Here is a 27,212-nt window from a genome sequence, read left to right on the forward strand (position 1 = left end):
AAGTGAACCCAAAGGATCGCAGAGGCCCTTCCCAGTTCTTCAGAAGGAGACACAGTCACCAAGGACGCGGGCTCATTTCAGAGAACAGCCCCTCTCCCCAGCAGCAGAGCTGCTTCTCTGAGCCCCTGGAGAAGAGCAAAGTTGCAGCGAGGCCTTCTTTCCGGAACCTCCCTTTCCAGGACCACCTTCAGCCACACCCTGGCTGCTCTCGGTGACGGAACAAGACCCTGGACCCCAAAGAATGCGAACAGCTCCTGACACCGACAGATGGAAGAGCAGGCCTAAGACCGTCGGGGCAGGAGCCGCAGAAACAAACAAAACACAAATCCAACGACAAAGCTACTCGGCTGTTTATTTTTATTTTCACTCCCAGGAGAACTGTCTCCTTTCCCTCGCCTGGACTTTCTCAAAATTCATCCTGAGTACAAACTCCCTTCAGTCTCCGCCTGCTGAGAACACTGAGGGACTCAGCTCTGGTCTGTTTCCAAAATTATTCATATGCAGAACCGCACAGTTAACAAGGAAATGTAAGGCCCTCATTTTACTACACACACAATAGGCGCTCTGACTCGAAAGCCCTTGAAAGCCGTAATCGCTCCCTTTTTTAACAACCCCCTCAGACCAAAGACAGAACAAATGGGGTGGGGGGTGGAGGGCAGGGACCTGATTCCCAGCTGCTTAATTAGCAACTTGCTGCCCATGGGGGATCACGGACAAATCACCTAATTCCTAAATGCTAGGAACACAGGTGAAGAAATGGTCCAGCGAATAGACAAAATCATAGTGAATTTTACACTGCGTAGAAAGCCCCCCGTTTTCCCCTTGGTGCTACTGTATTGTTTTGTATTATTACAGCACCAACTCTTCCACTCTCTTGATTTGATGTATCAAAAGCCAAAAATTCAAGTCTTAAAACTGATACGATTTTGCAAAGTAGCCCCCCCCAAAAAAAAAAGAGTATTTCTTGTCCTTCAGCATTTTCCTCCAATACCTCGGAGTTTATTTAATTGCAGGGCATGAAGATGGCCACAGACTACATTAACCTCTGGGTTCCAGCAATAACCAGGAACCCTGCGTTAAGATCTACCAGGGAGATTACCCATTCATTACTCCATTTCCGCTGAGCCTGGACCAAGCAGTTACACTCTGACATTCAGAAAAGCATCAAAGCTGTGGTTGGACTTCCTTCTTGTGCACTTCATGTCAAAAATGAGCAACATGGGGCTTCCCTGGTGGCGCAGTGGTTGAGAGTCTGCCTGCCGACGCAGGGGACACAGGTTCGAGCCCCAGTCCGGGAGGATCCCACATGCCGCGGAGCGGCTGAGCCCGTGAACCATGGCCGCTGAGCCTGCGCGTCCGAAGCCTGTGCTCCGCAACGGGAGAGGCCACAACAGTGCGACGCCCGCGTACCGCAAAAAAAAAAAAGAGGAACTTGAGAATAAACACAGCAATCTACTGGCGTAAGAGTACACCTCGATGAAAATGATTGATTATGAAGGACAATCTTAGCAGCCTATCTGGTAGGGGGACTAAAATCCTAATAAAAAGGGATGTGTTTTATTTTCTCCTTGTATTCCTGCCCTGAACAAGAGAGTGAAAGACTTTTCAGGAGCATAGAAATCAGAATGAATAAAAAGCATAGGTCTTCTTTACAAAATCAAATCAAATCTCTTTTGCAATACAGGCAAACGAGGCCATTCTTCCATCACAATGAATCTGGTCTGGAGACAAATGGTTTCAGTGATTACAAACAAACAAACACCTCAGAAGGAAAACTGCCCTCAGTGCGCATGACTTCACCACTGTCTATGCAACGAGGATCAACCCTGCACAGGCCCGGATGAACGAAGCGCAGAGAGAAAACAGCAGAGAGTCTCAGCGACGTTTACGACTGAGCCTGTGATACTGACGACCGTCCCCTGAGCACTGCTGTGACCCAGGCTCACCTGACGCCACGGCAGTATGGGGACAGGCTCTCACTGCTCCGGGCTGCCCGGCTGCCCGGTGCTGCTGGAGAGGGGCGGTCCCTTGTGAAAGGTCAGGCCAGCAAATCCCTCCCTCTTCACCTGCTGTGTTCCCCCAGGTGTGCTCCTCGCCCCACCCTGCCCCAGACTCACCTGGGACACCTGGCAAAGCTGGCAACAGGTGAACGTCAGCCGGGACCCATCCTATCCGAACTTCAAAGTCCGCATCGCTAACCAGCTCTCTCTGGATTTCTTCACTCCCTCCGCTTTCCAAACTTTGCTAAGCAGATGCGACCAATGTAAAATTCCCATGTCAGGGATTCATACCACGGACTGTGGGAGCCCTGCTTCTCCCACCTGGCCCCAGCTGTCCTAATGTCCAGGACCCCAGAGGAGCACAGGGAACTCGGCACGGGGAGCCAGAAGCCACGGGCTGACGGTGGCCTCCACCTTCTTGGGTGACTTTCCGAGTCTCTATGACACTGTGTTTCCGCACCGGTAGAGTGGAAGTCCTTCCCCTCCACTCGAAGAGATGATGTAATCCCCTCTGCTAGCAAAGGGCCCAATCCCCACAGTGGAAGCCCTCCTACGGCCTTTGTGGGTGTGATCAAGGAGCAAAGCTGCTGGTACCCCATCGCCTGGGTCCCGCAGCCTCTGGGGTGGACACAGGCCACCTGAGTGCACTGCCTGTGTTGGGACCACAGGTGAGCCCGAAATAGCACGGGGCCCGAAAAGGCCTCATCAAGCCATCGAGCCACAAGTTATTAGCTACCGGCATTCAAAGCAAGCCATTAACTCTGAAGTGAGTAAGACCCGCTAAAAGGTACTGCCGGTTAGTTTCGATCCCAGGCCAATTTATATTACATTGAACCTCCTGGAATTGTCATTTTGTCGGTCAGAAGTGGCTGAGTAGCAATTTCATGTGGTTCACGCTATAGCACGTGAGAATGCAAGAGGAAAGAAATGTATCCATGTGGCATGGTGACTCATATATAGCAAAAACTCTGCAGGGCTCTAAAAGAATCCTGAATTCACTCTCTCAGCAAAAAACAAAAGAATCAAAGGAACAAAACAAGGGGGCTACGGTAAACCAAGAGATCTCTCAATGGACGTGAACTGAGACCATAGAGCCCCACGTCCTGGGCCCCCATCTTGGCAGGAGAACCTGGCTAAAGACCAGGGAAGGGCCAGTGTCGCTCCTGCTGAGGCCCCCGTCTCCACAGCTGTGTCCTTCCTCGGGGTCTTTCGCCATCGGCTCCCAGCACCCCTCGCTAGACAAGGGCGCTCGTCTTCAAGCACACTAACCCAGCCCCCCTCTGGCTCCTGGGCTCACTCCCCAGCAGAGCTACGGGCTCATTTCTTCCTCCAAATTCTCACGCAGAAGCACAGCACGTGGCCACGATTAGACCGTTATGGTCTCTCCTTCCCCCGCAATCCCGTTTGGATCCAGTGGCCACGAATACAGGTTCCAAACAAACCTCCCGAAATTATATTTAAGGGTTAAAACAAGGGACCCTGAAATCGCAGGTGACGTTTTAAAAAACTACATATTATCTCCGGGATTGAGATGTTTGTTTGAAACCTTAAATTTCACAAGAAGTTTTTTTTTAATATTCTTTTTAGCAACAGAAAAGTGAAATAGCATTTATTTTTAGTTTAAAGCATTCAGAATCCCAAAATATAAAGGGAAACAACAATGGGAAAAAGGAAGCACAGCCCCCGAGAACAGAAGCACTGGAGGAGACCAGGGCTCCCGTTGGGCCTCGTTTCCGTGCTGAGACAGGAAACGCATGTCCCTAATAAAATAAGAAATCCATTTCAATGCAGCAGGGAAGAGCCACACTGCAAACTGGTTAATACATTAATACACTGATGACTCTCAACTGGAGGGTTTACCAGAAGCTCACTGGCACAGTTTTCCGTAGGGTGATTTAATTTCTTATTTGAAAATCCCTGAGTCTCTCTAAGAAATGGAATAAACCATAAACCCTTGGGATACAACATTCATTCCAGGCTTCCCTGGAAGTTCAAGTTGCTTTCCAGTGACCTCAAAGACCCAGAAACCAGTCTCCCACCCACACGTTCCCTGACAGCATCCAACCCCTCCTCCTAAGGTGCTCCCAGGGCAGGGTGACGCACGCCAGGCCACCAAGACGCCCCCAATCCCACCACCGCAGACACGACCAAGGGCTTGCGATCCCAAGCATCTTCCTTCCCCTGAGTCCTGACGTGACTCGGAATCCTTCTCCACGAGACCAGCCTCTAAGGGGATCCTTTCTCTTCTGCCTAAGGAGCGCCCAAGGCAAACGATGCCTGCCCAGATGAGGTCCAGGGGACGTGCGAGCTTCTAACTTCTCAGAGCATGGCTGACTCCCTTCCCTGCCTTTCCCCCCGATGGCGTTCCTGCATGCTGCCTAGAGCACCTTGCTGCAGAGCTCTCTGAGAACACCACTGCTACGCTGGGTGTGTGAAAAACGGCTTGAAAGACTCGTGTCTGAGGATAAGGAGAGTAGAGGGTGTGAGGATTTGAGAATGGAGAGGAAGAAAACGTTCCTTTCCTCCTTCAAGTATGAAAACTGATGCCTCTCTGCAGCCCAGAGGGGGAGCAGGGCCGCCTATAGAGGACCCTTCTGTGCAGCCCTGATAGCTCTGTGTTTCGTATTTCCTTCAGAAGGATGAGCATTTCATTAGCTGACGCCGCTCCAGAGTATTTTATTCACAAACAACACAGCAATCCAAAAAGCTGTGCAACCTGACTCCATCGGATTTCTGTTCCATGGTCATAAACCCAGGGCGACGGTGGGTTTTGCTGCAGATGTCTTTCTAGAGCAGGCTTTGGATCCCCAAACAGGATAACCCTATGGTCCTCGCTCTGGTTAACCCAACAGACATCATGTAAGCATTTCCATGCAAACAGACAACAGGCCGGTCTCCAAGCTGAAGTTAGGGGCCTTCTATCAACACCAGAGTTCCTAAAAGAACCACTCTCGGGGGAATGTGAATTGGTGCAGCCACTGTGGAGAACAGTACGGAGGTTCCTCAGAAAACTAAAAACAGCATTACCATATGACCCAGCGGTCCCATTCCTGGGCATATACCCAGACAAAACTATAATTCAAAAAGATACACACACCCCTATGATCATTGCAGCACTAATATTTACAACAGCCAAGACAGGAAAACAATCTAAATGTCCATCAACAGATGAATGGATAAAGAAGATGTGGTGTGTATGTATGTATGTTACACACACACACACACACACACACACACACACACACACAATGGAATACTACTCAGCCATCAAAAAGAATGAAATAATGCCATTTGCAGCAACGTGGATGGGTCTAGAGATTATCATACTAAGCGAAGTACCAGTAAGTCAAAAAGAGAAAGACAAATACCATATGATATCATTTATAAGTGGAATCTAAAATATGACACAAATGAACATATCTATGAAACAGAAACAGACTCACAGACATAGAGAACAGACTGTGGTTGATGGGCGGGGGGGATGGTTGCAGGCGCAAGGAATGGGAGTTTGGGATTAGCAGACACAAACTATTATACATGTGTGTAGGATGGGTAAACAACAAGGTCCTACTGTAGAGCACAGGAAACTCTATTCAATATTCTGTGACAAACCGTATGGAAAAGAATATGAAAAAGAATATATATACCACATAGGAAATGTTCAACCTGGACTTTATGAGGACTTACAGCTGAGCCCTGGGTAAGAGCTTCTGTAAGTGGGAAGATTAACAAGAAGTTCTAAGTGATGGCTGGTGTGATTAATAATTGTGAGACAATAACACTGGCTGCCACACTAGGGTCCTGAGACAAGGACCCTCAGAACATACGGAGCCCCACCACTAAAATGCCACCTCATGGCCAAGGACACACAGCCTCCTGGCGCATCTAAGCAGTGGCAAAATGTTGTCATCTCAGACCAAAGTCAGAATCCTACATTTTGAAAAGATTTTAAATTGTAAACAGACTTTAAGGAGTCTTTAAAACATTTTAACACCTACAATGAAACTGCCGAGTCTTTGAAAATGAAAATGTTTAAATGAGGACGTTTTATGAAAAGGTGTGAGCCAGAAATTGCCAGACAAAATAAAATCGGCAGGTTAAATTCACAGCCGTTTTTCTGAGATAGGTTACAGCTGTTTTTCTTATTGAAGTTTGAGTGAACACATGAATTAAAAGGTAATTTTTAAAAAAATACTTATTATTTATTTTGGCCGCACTGCGTCTTAGTTGCGGCATGCGGCATCTAGCTCCCTGACCAGGGATCGAACCCGGGGCCCCTGCATTGGGAGCGCGCAGTCTTACCCACTAGGCCGCCAGGGACGCCCCAAAAGGTAACCACTACTATGCAGCTTAGATGTTGCTGGTGGGCAACAACCACTTTATTTGTGAAAGTTAAGACAAAGCTGAAAGAAGAAAATTTTCCCGGTTAAAATAAATCCTGGAAAAAAACAGAGATGGCTTAGATATTTACAATTCATAGGCTGCACTTCTGTCAGTCCTGTGCTGGATATAACTGAGCCCGACAGTTTTAATTTCATAGAGAATTACAAACAGTCAGTAATATTTTTTACTTCTTGGTGCGATCAATGTTTATAATAAGGGATGGCTTGGTAACAGATGACAATGAATCCGGAAGACGACTACAGAATGAGCAGGCAGAATTAACTCTTTCCCTACTGCCCCTGAATGTTGTCTAAAAAACCTGTAAGGTCGGTGGACGAGCGGAGGCCACGTGGCCAGCGGGGCCCAGGACCACACAAGCCCCGCCGCAGGGGCAAAAGGCACAGAGACCGCTCTGCGTCGGTTACCACGGCCTGCCCATCGCCGTCGGAGAATCAGCATTCCATGCGGGACGGCAGGCGTCACAGGGGTGTGTGGCATGGATGTGCTCAGCCACTTCTGAGCTGCTTCACAAGGACCAACCGCACGAGACAGGAGACAGTAACCAGCACTTCTCCAGCTGGAGGTGGGAACTCCTGCTTCCAGGAAGCAAGTCAGTTGGCCTCTTCGGGCCCCCATCCCTTCCCCTGTAAGACACGAGGGCTGCATCTGGTCCCTTTGGCCCTCACGGCCTAGAATCTTCTCTTCCGGGACCTCCTTCCACACAGACCCACGGTGGGCTGGTGCTAAGGGCAGGCCCAGCCTCTCTCCATTTAATGGGCCTGCGCTGACCAAAAGGGAGGTTTCAGAGACCCTGGTTTCTCGACACACCCTCATAATGGCCTTTGGCTAATATAACCCTTGACTTAACGTCGATAAAAGCAAATCAAAACAAAAAGAGCTGGGATATTTCTCTTTATAAGGTGGAAACAGGGCTCATCTTGAGTTAGCATGAATGATTTTTCCCACAAATAGGTCTGCAGCCCTTGCACAGGAAATGGGTGGTGATTTCACGGTGCCCCTACCAATTCTGCGGCTGCATTACAAGATTAAAATAAATACCGCCCATTAGGTTGTAATGTCCAGCAAATCTAATCACGATCTTGGTAGAAGGTCCGTTGAGTCAGCTGAAAAACACGGATCGATGTCTCCTCCCTGTGGGCCCGGTCCAGGGCCTCCTGTCTGAGAGACAAGGATGCAGACTGCCGAGTGCAGAGATGAAGGCCCACCTCCATCGTCACACCTGTGTGTCCACCATGCACTTCAGGAGCTGCACGGCTTCTGGGCCCCTCTGTCACTGACATTCAGGGTCAGTACTGGTCACGAGCAGTGGATGAAAAACTGGAAAACAGAGCAACTGTGCCAACGCTCTCTGCACTGGTCAGGGCAGTGCCCGTCGCTGTACTGCTGACCCTGGCAACCCCGCCCCACACGCACGCACCATCTCGGCCCTCCCCTGTTCTCAGCACAGAAGAATTTCCAGTGGTTATACACAGAAAGGGATCAAAACCTGAAGTCCACAACAGAGGGGCTGGCGACGGTCAAACCCGTCATCTGCATCCGGCCTGACGATGCTGCCCAGCATCTGTGCAAGACCTACCTCGGTCCCCTGCTTGAGAAGCTCCTGGGGAAGACGGCCACCACCCTGCTCCTCTCCTCTGCTCCCCAGGCTGGGTGCCCAGCGGTCCCGTCACACACATGCACCTGCGGGACTCGCCACCCACTCTTATCTCCCTCCCCAGCAAGGCGCCCCGCTGCACCTCACCCTATGCCCTGATCAGCTCCAATTCACACGGAACAGGCACGGCTGTAACGGTATGTAGGCTCGGGTACAGACTGCACAAAATACAAAATCTGCCTTTGCGCGGAAAAGCCCCAGGGCAGATGACGTGCGATATGCTGAGCGCAGAGACGGGGCCACAGGACGCGTCACCTCAGCCCACAGCTGGGCACCAGGTAATTAATGAGTGAGCTCGACAGCACATACACAACCGCAAGGAAGGCTGTCTGCAATGACAGCCGCTGCTGTGAGGTTAGTTGGGTTATTACCTCTAGGAGGAAGAGGCAGGGGGATCTTTTCGCTTTTACTGATTTGGGTCCTGTTTTAATTCTTTACCATGGGCGGGTATTATCTCTGTAATGAGAAAAGGTGTAGAGATACTTTCTTCATAAAGGACTGGTTCCTCTTTACGCTTCTAACAACCAGAGGAGCATGAGGTGAGTCACCCACGTGGTCATCAAGGTAGCACAGGAGGAAGGCTTTCACTGTCAGCCTCACTATCTAAGCATCGAACTAGGGAGAAACACAAGGAGACGGTCCCCCTTACTTCCAGACTTCTCAGTCCTCAGACTGTGACTGTCAGAGATCCTTAGGTGGTTCTGAAGTTACGAGGTCCATTCAGTAGTAAAAGAATGGACATGGGCTTCCCTGGTGGCGCAGTGGTTGAGAGTCCGCCTGCCAATGCGGGGGATGCAGGTTCGTGCCCCGGTCCGGGAAGATCCCACATGCCGCGGAGCGGCTGGGCCCGTGAGCCATGGCCTCTGAGCCTGCGCGTCCAGAGCCTGTGCTCCGCAACGGGAGAGGCCACAGCAGTGAGAGGTCCGCGTACCGCAAAAAACAAACAAACAAACAAAGAAAAAGAATGGACATGAAATTCTACGCGTATGTATGTATATTCATTCCCCAACTCTGGGGGGGTGCTGCCCGTCATCCCCGCCCATCACACCGTGCAAAGCCACGGCGGAAACTCATCCTGCACAGGGAGGCCTGTGTCAACGCCACACAGGTTAAATGGGGAGGAAGGAACCTGAGTCCCCACGCATCCTGGCCGTTCATCCTCTACATCTGAGCTGTGTTTGCTTTCTAATTACACACGGCCTCTCGGGAGGGAAGGAGTCCCATGTGGACACAAACAAGGCAGGTGTGCAGTGACAGCAGGACACCTCGCCAGAGGGCTGGAGAAGATGCTGAGCAAGGTGAAAGGAACAAATGCCCCTGTGAAGGCAGAAGAGGCACAGAAAGGAGCTTCCAGTACCTTTATTCCTTATTCTTTACGTCACTACACTTAAACCTAAGCAGATGGTCGCCTTCTAGAATCAGGCATGATTTCTGTTACTTTCTATGAAACATTCATGATACGTTCTGCAAAATCAGTAGGCATCCAAACTGCCTTGTTTCCCAAATAGAAAAGCCATTACTTCCCAACTGCTGGGGAGCAACTCACAGGATCTGCTACTACTTCATAGGAACCTAGATCATTTCTGGCAGAGACAGAATTTTCTGCATGTGAAGAAAAGATAAGTAAGATCAGTTCTCAGTTAACTCTTCTATTTAATTTCTACATCCTCCTATAAGAAGCAAGTACAACTGCTTCTGATGTCTTTTTTTTTTTTTTTAAACTTTTGGCTGCGTTGGGTCTTTGTTGCTGCACGCGGGCTTTCTCTAGTTGCGGCGGGCGGGGGCTGCTCTTCGTTGCGGTGCGCGGGCTTCTCATTGCGGTGGCTTCTCTTGCGGAGCACAGGCTCTAGGCGCGCGGGCTTCAGTAGTTGTGGCACGCGGGCTCAGTAGTTGTGGCTCGCCGGCTCTAGGGTGCAGGCTCAGCAGTTGTGGTGCACGGGCTCAGTAGTTGTGGCTTGAGGGCTCTAGAGCACAGGCTCACTAGTTGTGGCTCACAGACTCTAGAGCACAGGCTCACTAGTTGTAGCGCGTGGGCTTAGTTGCTCCGCGGCATGTGGGATCTTCCCGGACCAGGGCTCGAACCCGTTTCCCCTGCATTGGCAGGAGGATTCTTAACCACTGCACCACCAGGGAAGTCCTCTGATGCCCTTTTAACAGCGTTTCTGACAAAACCTTCACGTGACCATGGAGGGCGGCAGCCCCGAGGTCTGGCCGTGGGGAGTGTTGGTGGCTGACTGCCTCCTGATTCTGATACAGTGGCCGAAGAGAGCATCGTAACCCAAGCACCCAGCCCCTGGATGGCTCACCACGGACGGGTACCAGGCATAAAGGCCTGGCCCGCTTACCTGACCTGGACAACTCTGGGAACTGTCCCAGCTCCAAAGTCCCTGCCCTGCCCACCTCCTCAGGGTGCCTGAACCCCGTGGGGGGACTGCTCTGCAGCCGGGCAGCCTGACCTCCCCCACGGTGGGCGCCAAGAGCACGCAGGCCTCAGGGGATACTGATGCTGCCTGCCTCCTGGAGGCTGCTTCCCTGAGGAGCTGGCCTCCAGCAAGGGCCTTACGCAACAGCAACGGCCGCAGAGCGTGACGGGGTGCCCACCAGGAAGGCCCCCAGATCACGGAGCCAGACCTGGGGAGCATTTTCTGACGCTCCGCCGACCATGCTGGGTCACAGGGGCCTCTCTGCTCGTGGCGCCCCGCCAGTCCCAACCCAGCCGCCAACTCCGGGGCGTACCGTGCACTCATCTCGGGAGCCGGGCAGCACCAAGGACCAGGGCGCGCCCTCGACCAACTCCAACCTGACCCCACCCTCAGAAAGCCTCTGTCTAGGGCAGAAGACCAATGAGCCCACAGACAGGTCTGGAAGGCCAGCCCGTGATGCCAGCAGGATGTACAGGGACCCAGGAAAGGGACGGGGGGAGGAGGTCCGGGGCAGTCAGGAAGGGGGCTTGGAGGCGCTGGCATTTAAGCCTGGGGCCTGGAGGACGGGGTACAGCCAGGGGAAGAGCAGGCGGCCGGGGGGGGGGGGGGGGGCAACTGAGGAAAGTGCGGGGGCGGGAGCAGGACGGAGTGTGGCTCGATCCTGGGGTGGAGGACAGAGTGCGGGTCTTCTCCTCATGGGAGTGAAGTCGCCTGGCCTCTAAGGGTGAGAAGATGATACAGGAGTCATGCTTTCTGGCCGGTGAGAGACCCGCTAGGAAGGGCTGGCGGCGAGGCCCCTCCCTCCTGCTCTCTGCGGGCCCAGGCGGGGGAGGTGGGGGGGGGGAGGGAGAGGTAGCGCTCCCAGGACCGCTGAGGGACCAGATGCAGGAGGGGAAGGCCAGGTGCCTGGCTGGAGGGGCAGAGGGAAGGTGGGTGCCGCGTGCTGATATGGGAGAGGGGCCAGAGGCCCAGGCGGGGTTGGGGCAGGGGGTCTGTGTGTGGCTCTGGCTACGTAAAACATCTACAGATATTCAAGGTCCACTCACTGTGCGTGCCTGGGGTCTGAACTTACTGCTTGAGTTACATCCTTTCAAGACAGCTGTATAATTTTTGCAAAGCGATCTATCTTGCAAGTAGCTAACCAACTAGCTATCGTGATGTACTCATTTCTTCGGAAGGCTTCACGATGCACCGTGTAGTTTGCTCCTAGGAAATTTACTTTTGCATCCCTGCCTTGCCTTCCAGCGCCTTGGACGTCATCAGCCGCTATTCCCAAGCTTGGCAGCATTGCATCCCAGTGGTGGAGGGGCCCGCATGATGGAGGCCACACTGAGGAGGAAGGCAGAGGCAGGTCGCCAGAGCATGAAGCCCCCCCAGGCTCTCTGCCCCTGGGGCCCCTGCAGATGTGAACCCACAGCAAGAGGTACATTTCACCGAGGGTTCTCCTGGCATCCGCTTGGCAGTACTCGCCAACACGAGACCTTACCGTGGTCACATGCACCGTAACAGTGGGTATCTGATCATCTTCGACCCAGCGCTGCTCTGTGGTGAGGGAAGGCACGGAAGGAGGTGAATCAAAGCCAGTCGCAGACTCGCTGGAGCCCCACCTGGATGCTGGCGCACCTCAAATCATTAACCTCGAGGCCGTAAGCAGACTCCGAAGATGTGTCAAATGTACTTTTGCTTATTGCAGTGGAAACATGTACAGTTTCCCACTTCTGGGAGTACGTCACTGGCAAGCACAGGCTTTCAAAAGGGCCAACCTCTCCCCTCCCTTGATGAGCAGTGGCCACCCGCAGAGACACTGGCCTTGCCCACAAAAAAGAAGACACCCAGCACCTAGCACCCAGAGCCCCGGTCCCTCACAAGGGGGCAGACTTCCCTGGGCCCTGCCTGACCTAGGGAACAGAATCTGGAGGGAGGGGTAGAAACTTCCAGTAAACAGCTCCCACCCCAGTGCTCTGGTACTCTCACCGGACAGCTCTGAGATCCCCAGCTCACCGCTTAATCAGAGAAAACCCAGCAGTGGGCGGCTTCCAAGAAGGCTCCTGGCATTTTTGAAATAGCCACAAATCCACGCTAAATCCTAGGCCCAGACTCCAAGTGTTTACACGGCTGGATTTAGAACTCTGAAAATAAAACCATTGATTTGGACTTCTCAGAACCAATCCTCAAACTGGACGGGAGGGGGGAAAAATCGTGAACAAAGAAAAAACACAATGACTTCATCCAAAGATACAGCAAGAGCTAGCAAAATCCATGACCAACACACCCACCCAAGCTGACTTGGGTCCACCTCATGGGGAGGCCGTGTCTCTGCCAGAGGAGCCCAGCATCTGGTTGCCACCAAGCACGGCCCCTGGGGCAGCAGGGCCGTGTCAGTCTCACAATCTGCCTGCAAAGGCTGAGGGACTAAGAATAAACTGTGCCTGGGGACTTACCTCCCTGGCGGTCCAGTGGTTAGGACTCCGCGCTTCCACTGCAGGGGGCGTGGGTTCAATCCCTGGTCAGGGAACTAAGATCCCACAAGCTGTGTGGCGTGGCCACCAAAATAAAAAATACGAAAGTAAGGGCTTCCCTGGTGGCACAGTGATTGGGAGGCCGCCTGCCGATGCAGGGGACACGGGTTCGTGCCCCGGTACGGGAGGATCTCACATGCCGCGGAGCGGCTGGGCCCGTGAGCCATGGTCGCTGAGCCTGCGCGTCTGGAGCCTGTGCTCCGCAGCGGGAGAGGCCACAGCAGTGAGAGGCCCGCGTACCGCAGAAAAAAAAAAAAAAAAAAAAAAAGAAAGAGAGTAAGAACAAACCGCGTCCCTTCCTGGTTATTACTTTCCTTCTAAACTAAAACCTGTGCCGAAAAGTTTCAAATGCAAACGTCAAATGCTCCAGTTGGAGCTCTGCCTCTCTGCAGCTAGATGCCACCTAGAGCGCCAGGCCTCGGGGCAGAGGGGGAGGGAGGCTGGGGCGTCTGAAGCCTCAGGAGCCCACCTGGGCCTGTCCTTTCGACAGCCAGGGCCTTCACCTTTAGAAGGGTGGGGTGGAGCCGGGGTCACAGTCCCTCAGCTCTACCTTTCCAGGGTCCTTTGTTTCAGAAATGCGTACTGAAGTCCTCTGAGCAGTAAACGGGAAGCCACTGCACTGGCCCCAAGCAAGGGGCAGGAAGTAAGTCCCCCTCCTTGTCCAAGGAAGAGATAAGAGGCGCACCTTTGGACCCATCGGCGACTGGAAAACAGGGACACTACTGCGTGAAAACCAGCGAGGAGTGAGACCCGGGGCTCGCAGTCACCTGTGCGTTGACTACAGTCTCACTTCATCAGACATATGTGTGCAGCTGTTAGATACCTCGACCATCAGACACAATCGGTCCAGGGAAAACAGTAAATAGAGGAAATATTGTTTAATACACTGTCAGGTGCTTCCCTGGTGGCGCAGTGGTTGAGAGTCCGCCTGCCGATGCAGGGGACGCAGGTTCGTGGCCCGGTCCGGGAGGATCCCACATGCCGCGGAGTGGCTGGGCCCGTGAGCCATGGCCACTGAGCCTGCGCGTCCGGAGCCTGTGCTCTGCAACGGGAGAGGCCACAACAGTGAGAGGCCCACGTACCGCAAAAAAAACAAACAAAAAAAAACACAAAAAACACACTGTCAGCACCACTAAACATCCTCAAGGGCTTAACACAGCCTGGAAAGCAAACTCTCCAGCCTGAGTGCACTCCCAGCCTGGGGTGCAAGTCACGAGCTCACTGCCCACCTGCTTGGACACAATCAGCCTCGGCCCGGCCAGCCAAGGCTGCACAGGTGTGTGAACACACACGTACACACACTTGCACGCGAATCTACCACCATCCCAGCTCTGAGAGGCAGAAACCGCAGGGGAATCCAGGGAAACATTCCCGACCTTTCATGACTTGGGTTGAGATGCAGGAGGCAAGGTAGGGAAGATCCCCATTCCAGGCCTGCCAGATGGAGGCCCCTCAGGAATCACACCTTGGAAATAAATGACAATGAAAGCGGGGAGGCCAGGAGAACAACAGCCCTGAGACCATGGGAACCTGCAGAGGCCAAGACCGCAGCCCCACGCCATCCCTGCCCCATGGCTGACAGACCTGCACACGTGCTCTGCCTGCCCCTCTCTGCGTGGTCCCCAAACGTAAGCTCTGGGGCTGCACGGAGACCCACTGCAGTCGCTGAACCCCGCCCGTTAACGAAGTCGCCTGGTACTGTGTCAGCGTCTCTAAGAGCCTACGAATGGAACAAGCTCCGGCCCTGCCACCCACGGGGCGCGCAGTGACAGCGAGCACAGGCAGCCTCACTTCTCCCACCACTCCCATTCCAGCTCCCACAGCCCCCGGGCCATCTCCGGGCGGCAGGGATGTTAGAGTTGAGCGCAGGTCGTAAGTGGACCAACTAACAGCTGGAGCCTGGGAGCCCCCGACTGACGGGTGGTACGGGCTCCTTCCTCCTCAACCTCCCCGTCCATCTCCGCAGGCAGCTCCGCAGAGGTCTCTCCACAGATAAGCCATCAGCCCTACTGATGTGCGGTTTCTGGAACAAGCCGAGCGCTCCCAACAGGGCCCAGCCTGGAAAACATTACGTACGTGTGGCTGTCACTCTCAATTGCCTTATTGTGACACGACAACAAAACAGTCTAAAAATAAGCATAATTGGTCTGTTCCTCAAAGAGCACAGTCTGGTGGCAGGAGCTCCAGACTGCGGGGCAGGGAGGGGATCTAGGATGGACCCGCTGTCCCCCTCGCTGCTCCCGAGACCCCAAAACTCGGTCCCTCCACTGCCAGAGGCCAGGCACCACTGGACGGCCCCGACCCGTGAAATAAATCACGGTTTCTATTTCAGCCGCAGCGACCCCTGTCCTGGCCATAAAACGGGCACAGGCCGTCACACACAGGCAGGACAGAAACCTCAACGTAAGGAGAAAGTCCAATTCACCCGAAACCAGAAACGACACAACAGACCCTCGCAGGGCCCGGGGCGTGAGGTGCTGCGAGCTGATCCTCCTGAGAGCAGCCTGCATCTGCAGGGCACGCCGAGGGCCCCGGGAGCGGCAGAAGAGTCCAGACGTGTGTTTGAAGCAGAGGGGCCGGCGATGCGAACGGCAACTGAGCTGTTGGGGCCTCGCTGACCCCTAGAGCTGGAGAATGAAGGGACGCCTCTGGGACGGGCAAAGCGCTCCCCCCCCCCGCCCCGCCCGCCGCACATCCAGGACCTCACACCGCAACAGGCACTCTGACCCGACACCTGAAACCTCCTACAGACACCGCGACCGACCACAGACCCGGAGGACGGGACACAGGCCACACCTGACTGTCCCAGGACAGAGGTCAGAGGAGAGATCCAGGGGACAACCTTCTACCACAGAGAGCCTAAACTCCTGGGCACGTGAGCTTCCCCTCAAGAGATGCTGAATGCTGAACTCCTGCCCTCCCTCAAATCTGTTAATATCCCAGATGAATCTCTGGCCATGCCCTGTGAAGGAAGGGACCATTCCTGTTTATTTTGGAAACAGAAGAACAGAAGAGCTGACAGGTCATCTAAACAAACAATTTGAGTTTCAAAGGCTGGTTGCCACGTATACAGGGATTTTATCTGCAAGTTTTATCAAATTGTAACTGACATGCACCAAGTACATCTAACTTTGGAAACTCACCTGAAATGGAGCGTCAGCTGGTATCTAAGGTGAAGGGCCTTTCTAGGATTTGCTTGGCGTTAGACGCACAAATCATATTATCACCCCAAAGGCACGCCTGCTACAAATAAAAGTCAGGCTTCAGGGGCCACGGGGATGAAATTCCTGGGCATAAAAGGTGCTGGTTAACACCTGCCACCCAGGAAGCCCAGACTGAAAGGGCGACCTGTCCTGATGGAACCTGAGGACTTAATCTCCTTCCCAGGGATGGATCTCTCTCTAAAGACTTTAAAGAAAAGGAAACATGCCACGAAAATCTCCTGCCGTGTGGAAAACTAACTGCCTCTGAAATGCACACTTGTTTGATAGCAAATACCGGGATTCTTCTGCCGAGAACAGTGCGCACGTTCAGAGCTGGGGTTCATCCCTTCCCTGCTTCCCTGGACAGAGGCTGTTACAGCCCCCATCTACCTGACCTTTAACCCGCAGGTCTCAGGGACAACCCCATAAATAATAACGTCGTGGGATTCATCAGGACGGACGGGACGGGGAACTGGGGAAGGAGGTCATGTGGAAAGCTTTCTTCTGAGTCATAATTTAGAAGTGGCATTTGAATCTGTCGGTCAGGGGCTGTGTCCAAACCTCCTGTAGGTGTTGTACGTATGCAAGCATCCTCCGCAAAGGGGTATAAGTGGAGAGCAGGCCTCAGCATGGGCATCTCTCAATCCCAGCTTCTTGGCCTACCTAATAAATTACTTGCTAATTTCAAAATTTTTTAACTAATTTAAATATTAAATACTAAATTTATTATTTTGTAATTTATAAAACGTATATTTGGATAATGTATGAATATTAAACAAAGTAAATATGAAATTTTAAGCAACATTTTAAAAATATGTATTTCGGAGAGATGAAAGAGGCAAGTACATTTCAAACAAAACAAAACGAAACAAAAAAAATCAATGGAACCCCAAATCGTATCCTCTTCCCAAGGGGTCATTATTTTTTACCCATGCCACCTTAAACAGAAGAAAGTATTTTTCATTTTAAAGGAGAGTAAGATTTCTCACATACACAGCACCCAGCTCTCCCCGCTGGCCAGGGTGGCAGCACCTCCTTCCGGAACAGTTCCTGTCATTGGCGGGGCGGGGCATCCCCAAGCAGGCCACACGTGGTGCCCCTACTGCCCTGAGCCCGCAGGGTGGCACACACTCACCCTCGCCCCTCACCACCAGCCCAGGTCCAGTGCTGTTATCAATCCTTATTTTCCAGAAAAGGAAACCGAGGCACAGAGAGCTTAGAGAAGACGCTCAAGGACACACAGCCACAAAACGGCAAAACCAGGCATCTGGCTCCAGAGGCCTCATTCTCAGCCAACAAGCCGCATGTGCCCCATGACCAGCTTGAAAGGGCTTCACAACACACCTATTACTATCCCGGTACGAAAACACCAGCAAACAAAAAATAGCCGAGTAGCATCACGGTATAAAATACGCACGCTCTCAGATGCTCTGCCAGACGCGACGTGATGTATACGTCGGTGGAAAACAATACATTTCCCCGATACTCTAATTCTGAACCGATTCCTCTGTTAATGATCTACTCCTAAAAGTCAATAACCCACCAGAGCTGTAGGGCGTGGTATTCTCTAGGCGCTGGTCGATGTTAACGGCAAATGTAAAAATTACGATAACTGTATTACATTTCTAGGTGCTATACAGAATTCAACATTTACTCATAAACCTGAGATCTCAGTTTAAGGATGGGCGGGGGCAAAGCTAAAAGCTCTGTACAGAGACAAGCTCCCTCCCAAGTGGCTCTGCATGTGTCTGGCTGTCTTGGGAAAAGTGGATGCACAAGGCAGTTAACTCAAGTGGGGCGGAACTGAGCTGAGGACAAAAGCACCAGGCTTGAAATAACTCCCTTACGCTGCCGTGCACGCATTCTACTCCCGGGGAGGAACACAGGAGAGTCGTGGTGGGTGAAAAAGGGGCGAAAATTCTCAAAGAGGTGAGCATCTTGACCAGGTAAAACGGGACGGGACAGCAGCCCCCGGACACGGGTCATCTCATCTGGTGCCCGCGGCGCACAGCGGAGCCAGCCCCAGGCGCACAGATGGGAAAGCCCGCCCGGGGTGGTCCAGCAGGTGCTAGGAGGGTAATTCCGAGCAGAGCTTCTGGGGGCCCACAGTCGCTCTTCCCACCAGGCCACGAGCTTTTCCTGATGCGGCCTGAACAGGACAATCTGCAGAAGAACTGTCAGAGCAAACACTCCAGACAGGGTGAAACTCCAGCCACGGAGACTCGGGCTGGGATGCTACTTGAAGATGCATTGCACGCGTCGGAAGCAGACCAAATGGATGTCACCTGCTCCCGGGCAGAGACAAGGCCCCAGAAAGGCCAGGCTTCCCACCTCAGGAGGCCACCTGGGTCCCCTTTCACCGGCACGCAGAGAGCCAGAGGACAGGCCTGGGGGCGTCACACATCAAGGGCCACATGGACATACCGGAGGGTACATCCCAGGTCGCAGCTTCCAGAAAGGGCTACCATGCCTTTGACCCTCGAGACACCTGTACACATGCAGACCCTCACTCCATCCCACCTTCACTGGGTTCAGGCCCAACACGCCTCCCACTGCTAGATCAGAGCCTCACAGCCTGCCCCAAGCTGCCCCGTGTCTTCACATCTGAGTCTCTTTCCAACAACAAGGCAGATTTTCTCAATCTTCCATGAGCGTACACTGAATTAGCACTCTTCAGTCTCGGGGCGGGGTGGGGGTCGGGGGGGTGCGTCCCAAGAGGAAGCCCCATCACGGGCCCAGCTCCCTGCATTCTGACCTCTCCCATGTGAACACCAAGTGCCTCTCACCAGGGTTACCTGCTGGCACGAATGATGAACAGGTTTTATGACACGATCTTACACTGTCGAGCCACAGTGCTCTCATCCAAAGCAGCAGTACTCGATGTACAAGAGTGGAAATATCAGCTTGACGGCAACACGGGTCCAAAGACACCATCTCTATCACGGTGTTGGAAAACGCGAGTATCTGAAGATAATATGGAATGCTCCAAACGATCTTGGTTACACTCCACCCCACTGAACAAACAACATGCGGCATCAGTGCCTGTCACTCTGAAGGCTGTAAGTCACTGCCAAGAGGAGGATCAATCACTGTTCAGTAAAATAGGAAGACGGCTTCCTCTAGGGATGCAGACAACTCTGGTTTTCAGGCAACACACTCGCCAGGAGGAAAGCACAAGCAGAGATCACGAAAGGCAGGTTGAGGACGCAGCGCTCGGAGTAGCTCGTGGAAATAAACACATATTTGGCTCGGATCAGGAATGAAATGAATCCACATACTACTAATGGAGTTAACTCTTCTGGTTACAGGAATCAAGAGGGGAAAAAAGATTAAGCCCGGCGGGGGTGGGGGGGGGCGAAGACCACTGTGCTCTCCCACTTATAAACTGAAGGTATGATAGTCAACAATTTAAAAAGAAGGAGTTAACCGGGAAATAATTAGAAAATACAGGGTGAAGTAGTGAAAACAAAACACAAGGTTAATGCATACTTGTGGCTTTGGAAACGCATTTGCCCCACCTGGGCCAGCTTACATGTGAGAGCAACCGTAAATCCTAGCATATCCACGTAGTTCATATGTTGTGTCTTTGGGTCTTTTGTAAAACACACTACAGGCAATCATTCTAAAGCAAAGCTATTCATTCTGGCCTTCCTGAGAATCAGCCCCCGGAATTCTAAACACCTTCTTAAATAATGAGGCAGATGGGGCTCAGGGCAATGAAATGGCTTCTCTGGGCACCTTGAGCCCAAGTTTGCGGCCAAGACCAAACCTATTCCACTGACTCTGGACGCCGCGCCTTCTCCACATGGCAACTTGAAAAAAGTCTCCCACGATAAACAGAACATTCCTTCCTGCCACCATCATCGACTTACTCACATACCTGAAATCAGTTTTCAAGGCAAGAACGCTAAGAGAAAGCAAAAAAGAAAGAAGTACAGGCTTTGAGAGAATCAGATTAAGATCACGCCGGGACATCACCCACCACCTTGAAGGCAGAAGGACAAAAGCCTTCAGTACCACGAGGGGCTTGATGGGCCGACGTGAGCCCAGGAAGCACAAGCTGTGCTGTGGCAGCTGCGGAGTGGCCATGGGGCAGGCGGGATGGGACAGATCATTTCCCCTAAGTCCCAGGTTAGCCAGCAGAATAAAGCAGCAGGCACAGGTACAGCCAGGTCTGGGGGGCCAGGGGGGACCGGGGAGCAGGCAGGAGATCAGTACAAGGAAATTACAGACAAATCTACCTCTCTTCCTGTACGTTTGGGAGAAAGCTGCTTCCTGAGAGACCAGGTACAAAAATCATCAAAATCCTAGATCCTGAAAGGACTCTTGACCTTAAAAACTAATATGGGACTTGAAGACCACCAATTCTAAGCCCCAGACAACGAACACGGGACCCCTTCCAACATTCCCTGACTAGCCTGTGCTTGGAAGCCTCCTGTGACCGGGAACACTTCACACAGGGAAGCGGCCCACCCCTCAGGTGAGAGCTGGCTTGTGGGAAATGCCTGCCTACCTAGTTCTGAGTCAACCTGGTCCTAAGGCATTGCACTCTCAGTGCTGACTACTGCGTCCTTCTTACGTCTGCTCCTCAAAAACCGGAAGACAAGTCTCCACGCTCCCAGGCTTCCCTTGCAAATTAAAATTCCCCAAGTGTCTTCAAATGAACTTGGCTTCCAGAGTCTTCCAGGAGCCAGATCAGGCAAGTAGATTAGGCATCTTCTGTTAAATGCAAGAGAGGCCAGATTCTCAGAAGGTTGGCATTCTAGTCTGGCAAGTAAAATAACCAGAAAAATAAGATATTCAGGTATCTGGGAGCTGTGGATGAGCGGTGGGCACCACGGAGACAGCCTGCCTTGCTGGGTCCACCCCTCCACCAGTGACCGGGCCAGGGTCTAAGGGAGCGGGACTTAAGTTGCAGGAAAGCAAGTTACAGGTGTGCATCCCTAAATCCCAAGTCTTGTTACACACAGTTCACAGGCCAACTGGTTTTTCCATTGTTTTAGTGCCCTTGCTAATCGGAGCAGGAAGGTACAAGATGGATCAACACGCGACATCCCGACCCCACCCCCATCAGCTGAAGAAGTGGCATGTGAGTAACTCTGGTCTGTGTGAGAACGAGGGAGGGCAGGAGCTGCGTCAGAGAGCCTGGGGGCATTGTTCACCAGGTCAATTCTCAAGTGTCTGACGGTCAGCAGCACAGCTGAAAGAAGTCCTTGCGATGACAGGCACAGGGGCCAGAGGGAACACAGCTGCCCTTTGACAAGCATCTCAAACAGATGAGTATCCACGCACACATGCATTTGTATTCCACTGGTACCCAAAGGCAGCCCTCGAAATAAAGGGAGTGGTCCTAAGTGTCGACCAAAGGAAGGGCACACGCTAAGTCAGGCGAAACCTTGCACCTGACGAACACACCTGACACAGACCCAGTGCTTTGTAACTATTCTCAACAAAGGACAATATAAGAAAGTAACCCGGGCTTCCCTGGTGGCGCAGTGGTTGGGAGTCCGCCTGCCGATGCAGGGGACACGGGTTCGTGCCCCGGTCCGGGAAGATCCCACATGCCGCGGAGCGGCTGGGCCCGTGAGCCATGGCCGCTGAGCCTGCGCGTCCGGAGCCTGTGCTCCGCAACGGGAGAGGCCACAGCAGTGAGAGGCCCGCGTACCACAAAAAAAAAAAAAAAAAAAAAGAAAAGAAAGTAACCCTCTTTTTCCCTTTCACTCCCACCAAATGAAGTGTACCTCTTCAAATTATCTTCATTTGTTAGATAAGGAGAAGCCAAATGATCCTTTCCCAAGCCTCTGGCTGGTACACCCTGGTAATGAAGGAGGGAACAGAGATTCCCATCCTCCAACCTATGAAGCTGATTTCTTTGTAAGCTTTCTGAACCTTCAGATCCATGAGTGATGTTAGAATTGAAAACCAATGTGAAAATGAAATTAACGAGACTATGAGAAAACAAAGGGTCAAGATGCATCTTTGAATTAAAACCAGCCAAATGAATAGATGTGTGCTAAGATTTTTTAAATTACGGGAGCATCTACAGGTTTGTCTTAAGTAAATGAACAGGAGAAAAGAAAACTAACAAATGTGAATGCCTACCTCAGTGGAAATGTATGAGAAACAGAATGCCTGAGGCTGTAACCTACAAACAAGTAAATATCATCACCACACCACACTGGACTCTAATCTGAGCTGAACAAAACCTAGACGGAAAACGATGGTGGGCAGATGGTACTTTCTCTCAAAATGATGCAAAGACAATAATCGCCCTTCCTTTTGCTAATCTGTTGACCTTAATACCAATTCTGTTCATCACCTGGGATATAACTGCAGCTTGCAGCTGTACATACTTTATCTCAATCGTTGCCCTAATAAAAACGTTTTCTTTTACTCACTGTCAGCATTTTAAATAAATATAATTTTTCAAATTACAGAAAATAACAATAGCCTAAAGGCAATTTCCCATGATAAACAAAAACCTCATGCCAAAAAAAGTTAAAAAAAAACAAACCTCCTGAAAACCATAACATCCTTTTTAATGGCTGACAGTGGCATCAGTCATATAGATCTGGTGAACACGAATAATTTTTTTAGGAGTTAACTATAGAAATCCCAACCAACTTGCTGGTGGAGAATCTCCTCTTTTCTACCTGGTAAACTCCTACTGATCCTGCAAGACCCAAATCATTTTACCTCTCTGTGAGGCCTTCATTCACTCCTTCCCCTCTTCAAGGACATTTGCTCCCCTTTTTGTGTCCCCCCCCCCACAGTCATCTCAGTTCCTCCCATAAACACCTATTACAAGTCTACGTGCCAAGCACAGTGCTCTTAATTCTACAAAAGAAAGAGCAATAGGACGCCCAGGAGGGACTCATTGACTATTAGAATTGGCAGACGTGCAAACAAGGTTACTGTTACACATTAGGATTAGTGCTCGGATGGAGAAACAGTCATACCTTCCCCTAAGTATCCCATGAAAGTGTGACTCACAGGAAACTCTCCATCTCCCCCAACAGGCTACCGACCTTGGAAGTCGGGAACTGTGCCCTAGTAAGCCCTAGCTCTCTGCTCCACTGCAGATTACACCACAGAAACTCAAATGTTTGTTAATGCAAGAGAACAACAAAAAGACTGAAAATACAAAAAGTGGTACCAGTGCTTTACAGTTGGGTCTTATTCTTCCAAACAGAAGTACTTGATTGTATAACCGACCAGATGGCTGCAGTGGATCCATGTTAAAACTGGAGGATTTCTTTAGCGGATGCACTTTTGAACATCCCTTTGGGGGCAGGATATTCCAAGCCCAGCCAAGCCCAGATCACGAAAGATGCTAATAGGTGACTATGCTGTAATGTGGGCTCCAGCTCAAGAAAATAAATGTGGCAAGACACAGCCTAAGCCTCCAGTGCCTACTTCGAGGGTCTCTGGCTGAGCAGTGCAGCTCTGTCTGTACCCCAATGGGCTGCTCCAACTCCAGGAAAACTATTCAACCTTACGACTAAAACGATGTGGATTTTCCTAAATTGCTACCTAGAGTCATTTATTCAAAAATAAAAACAAGACAAAACAAACAAAAAAACCCAACACTCACAAGTGAATTTCAAAACACTGAGTATGTAATTGGTTCAAACTGTCTCAAATGAAAAACTTTCAGTTACATCCTTTCTTTAAAACCCTGTCTTAGCAACAAATCAAGTTCAAAGATAAAAATGCATCAAGTTATTTCAGTCATTTCATTTCACTGTTGCTTCTCCTCTTCCTGAAAGTTTTTATTTTTACTATAAAACAGTCTATCACCCTACATAAATTGAGTGATACAAATCAACGGAATCAAAAATTAAAGAACAAAGCTACTCATCAAAATGTGCTGTCAAAAATCAGCTGTAAATTAGTCATTTAAAGAGCTAACCTCAGTCTGGGCTATCAATGAATTTATTGCTGTAATCAATCCTCCCAGACAGCAACAGAACACCCTGAACACACGTGCGGCCCTAGACTGGCACTGCCGGCAGCTGGTTCCAAGGATGTCGGCAGCTGGTTTCATCCATCAGCAGGCTGGCCGGGATGCAGAGGGCCCTCGCCAGAGAGCGACACCCTACAGTGGAATAAATCATTTATGACGCGATCTTTCGCTGTATTACATGATAGTTGTGTCAACAGACTCTGCCCTAATACACGCATATCAGATAACAGGAAACTGCCCTTGATCTGACATAAGGACTCTCTGAAATGTTCTAGGGCTCCCTGATATTGATAGTTACAAAGCTGACAGGGAGGAGCCACCCTGGAACCTGGGAGGCGACTGTTACACATCACGGTGGGGGGAGAAAGACGAAGAGCCTCAACAGCCCAATAGGGATTAAAAGGTACGAGAGACTCATCCAGGAGCTTTCAATTCTTTCATCCTAATGCCTTGAATTCAGATTATAAAAAAACCATAGCTATGGGATGTGTGAGCCTGTGTGCGTTCTTAAAATAAGACTCTAACCATCTTGCAAAGGTACCTTGCCTAAGCAAATTAACTCTGAGAGGCCAAGTAAATAATAATAATTCATTCGGTAGTCTTTTAAAGTTATTTTCCTATAGTCAATTCAAACTTTTAACAGCTGAAAGAGTGTAACAAAAGGAAAATTCGCCTGATGACAAATCTTCTCTAAGGTCCTTTATACTCGAAGGATGTCAAATTTTGATACAAAGTGGCTGAGATTTAAAACTAGTAACTGTTCCTCCTAAGATATATATATATATATGTCACATTACAGGTCTGCAGCGGCTTACCTGTAACTCTGAAATCCAAACAGGTCTGAAAATGGAAGCTCTGTTCGCAAATGTTTAGCAGCCTCGTGGTGGCAAAGCACATTTACCATACCGAGTGTGAATATCTCCGGCTTTGCTGCATCTTGCTAGTGTCTGATTACAGGGTGCTGCCCGACCTCACGGCCAGTGTTCTGTCACACACACCACTTTACCTTCCTAAAATCCAAATTTTCTAAGTCCTGCAGATCCACCTGGCCCCACGGTTTAAGGCTCTGGGGACCTTCGCTCTATGGACATTCACAGGGAGATTGAGCCCGGGTTCCACTGCATCTGAATGTTACCCAAGAGAATTCTACCCTAAATTCAAAACTTCATTTAAATAGCACCTAAAATTTGCATAATCTGTGTCACAGGAAGCAAATATATAAAAAGTAGAAAAGTAGGATAAAAATGAGAAGACCCAAAAGCCGTGGGGTGCACCTTTTACTTGTAATAGATACAGGCCTTACAAAAATCCTGAGAACGCTGACATTTCAGGTATTTTAGCCAAAGGCAGGTGAAGGAGGTAGTTTTGTGAGTACCTAGAACTTCGAAGTAAGGCCCTAGAGTTCCAACTGTGTGTTCTGTAACCTAGTTCACAAACATTTGGTTTTTCTACACAACCCACAATGCTGTTATGCTCAGATGAAAGTAATTCCACCCTGAAAAGGAATGGCCACAGGGACAAAGCAACAAAGCATTATTTTAATTATTACTCTTGTTATTATCTCGTACAGCCGTAGAGGGAAAAATTCCCATACACTTCACACCTTTACTACTCCAAATCTACTATCAATCCGTTTGACAGGAAAGGAAACATCCAAACCCCAAAGCTTTTAACTTGTATCAACAGCCACCACAATGAAACACATTCTAAGTGCTGTCTGGGCCGGCTCCCTCCCCCTCCTGCCGAGGTGTACCTGCCTGGAACCCAGGCAGCTAATGACTATTTTCTACAAAGCCCCTGAGAACAAAGATGCAAGCCTGCCATTAGAGGAGGAACCAGCTGCCTGCGCGTCTGAACTTCCACCGAACACAGGGGATGGCAGTGGTAGCTCCGTACAAACCAAGTGTCTCAACAAAATAACTCACATCATTTTTTAATATTTTAAGGGCACGTGGGAAGGGGCTGAGATAATGGCTGGAGTCAAACACAGTGCTTTCTACAGTATTCCAAGGCAGGTTAAAACAAAAGACGAGTGCAGCAAGTTAAACTAGTGCAAGCCCGACAACAGGTAACTTGATGCTACAGAGCCTCCCTCATCAAAAACTTCAGACTTTAACACTACTTGCACATCTGACTGCTTGGTTTCAGATACTTTCTATCATATCCTGAGGCTCAAAGGGAGTGTATTAGAACATGATATCATCTGTCTTCAGTTTACCTTAAAAGTAACTTCAGTGAGGGCAGTGGTTTCTTTGTATTGGCTGGTTTTAATATAAGCCCTCGGCAGTCAGCTAACCTGTGAAGTCCGCTAAGGAGGAATACGCTCTCCGGGGCTGGTGGGTTAGCCGCTGAAAAGCTCTGATGAAAAGCCCACATTGCAGTGCTTCAACTGTCTCCATCTCTATCAGAAGCAGGGTTCTGGTAATTAGCAGAAGGATCGTTACTAGTGATTTTTCTGTGATGAAATGCCCAAGGGACAATATTCTTAGGCATCCCCCTCACACCCCTCCCCATGAGAAGGACGCAACAACCTAGCCTAACACCCTGCCCCCAGCCTCTTTAGGGCGATGCCCAGGCAGCACGTAGAGAGTTGTGCTGTTTCTGGAGGATTCTGACCCCCAAACAACTACCAGAAGGTCAGCTGATACTTGCAAGAGAGGGTTACATCTGCCTCCAAAACCTTCCCTGTTGGAGGTCCAGAGAACTGAGCAGAGTAGAGAACGGGGATTTCAGGATCAGCGTGGGGCTGTGGTTTTCCCTGCCCGTGTGCTCTAATACATTCCTAGGAAACAAGAGTCCTGGCCCAGACGAGCTCTCACCATATGATGCCACTTGGCAGGAAGGCTGTGGGCAGAGACCCGTCTCTGACCACTGGAGTGAACCCTCTCTACCAAAGGGTGAGAGCTGCCAAAGCAGCGAGGACACATCACACCACTCACAGATGGTAGTGCCTACAGTGAGATAGAAATTAACCAAGATGAACACCTCCTCTCCTGGCCACGCAGCACCACCTGCGTGGCGGCTTCCGGGACCAAGCCCCAGC

At 50.8% G+C, this 27,212-nt stretch overlaps 1 protein-coding gene across 8 annotated transcripts in view; it reads right to left on the bottom strand.

Moving 5' to 3' along the window:
• Positions 1-27,212, bottom strand: part of AGAP1 (ArfGAP with GTPase domain, ankyrin repeat and PH domain 1) — a 552,897-nt gene that overhangs the window by 371,646 nt on the left and 154,039 nt on the right. The window lies entirely within an intron of this gene.

The sequence above is a fragment of the Aethalodelphis obliquidens genome, unplaced genomic scaffold (assembly GCF_003676395.1).
Source record: "Aethalodelphis obliquidens isolate GAN/ISIS:26980383/991018 unplaced genomic scaffold, ASM367639v1 scaffold2, whole genome shotgun sequence".
Taxonomy (NCBI): domain Eukaryota; kingdom Metazoa; phylum Chordata; class Mammalia; order Artiodactyla; family Delphinidae; genus Aethalodelphis; species Aethalodelphis obliquidens.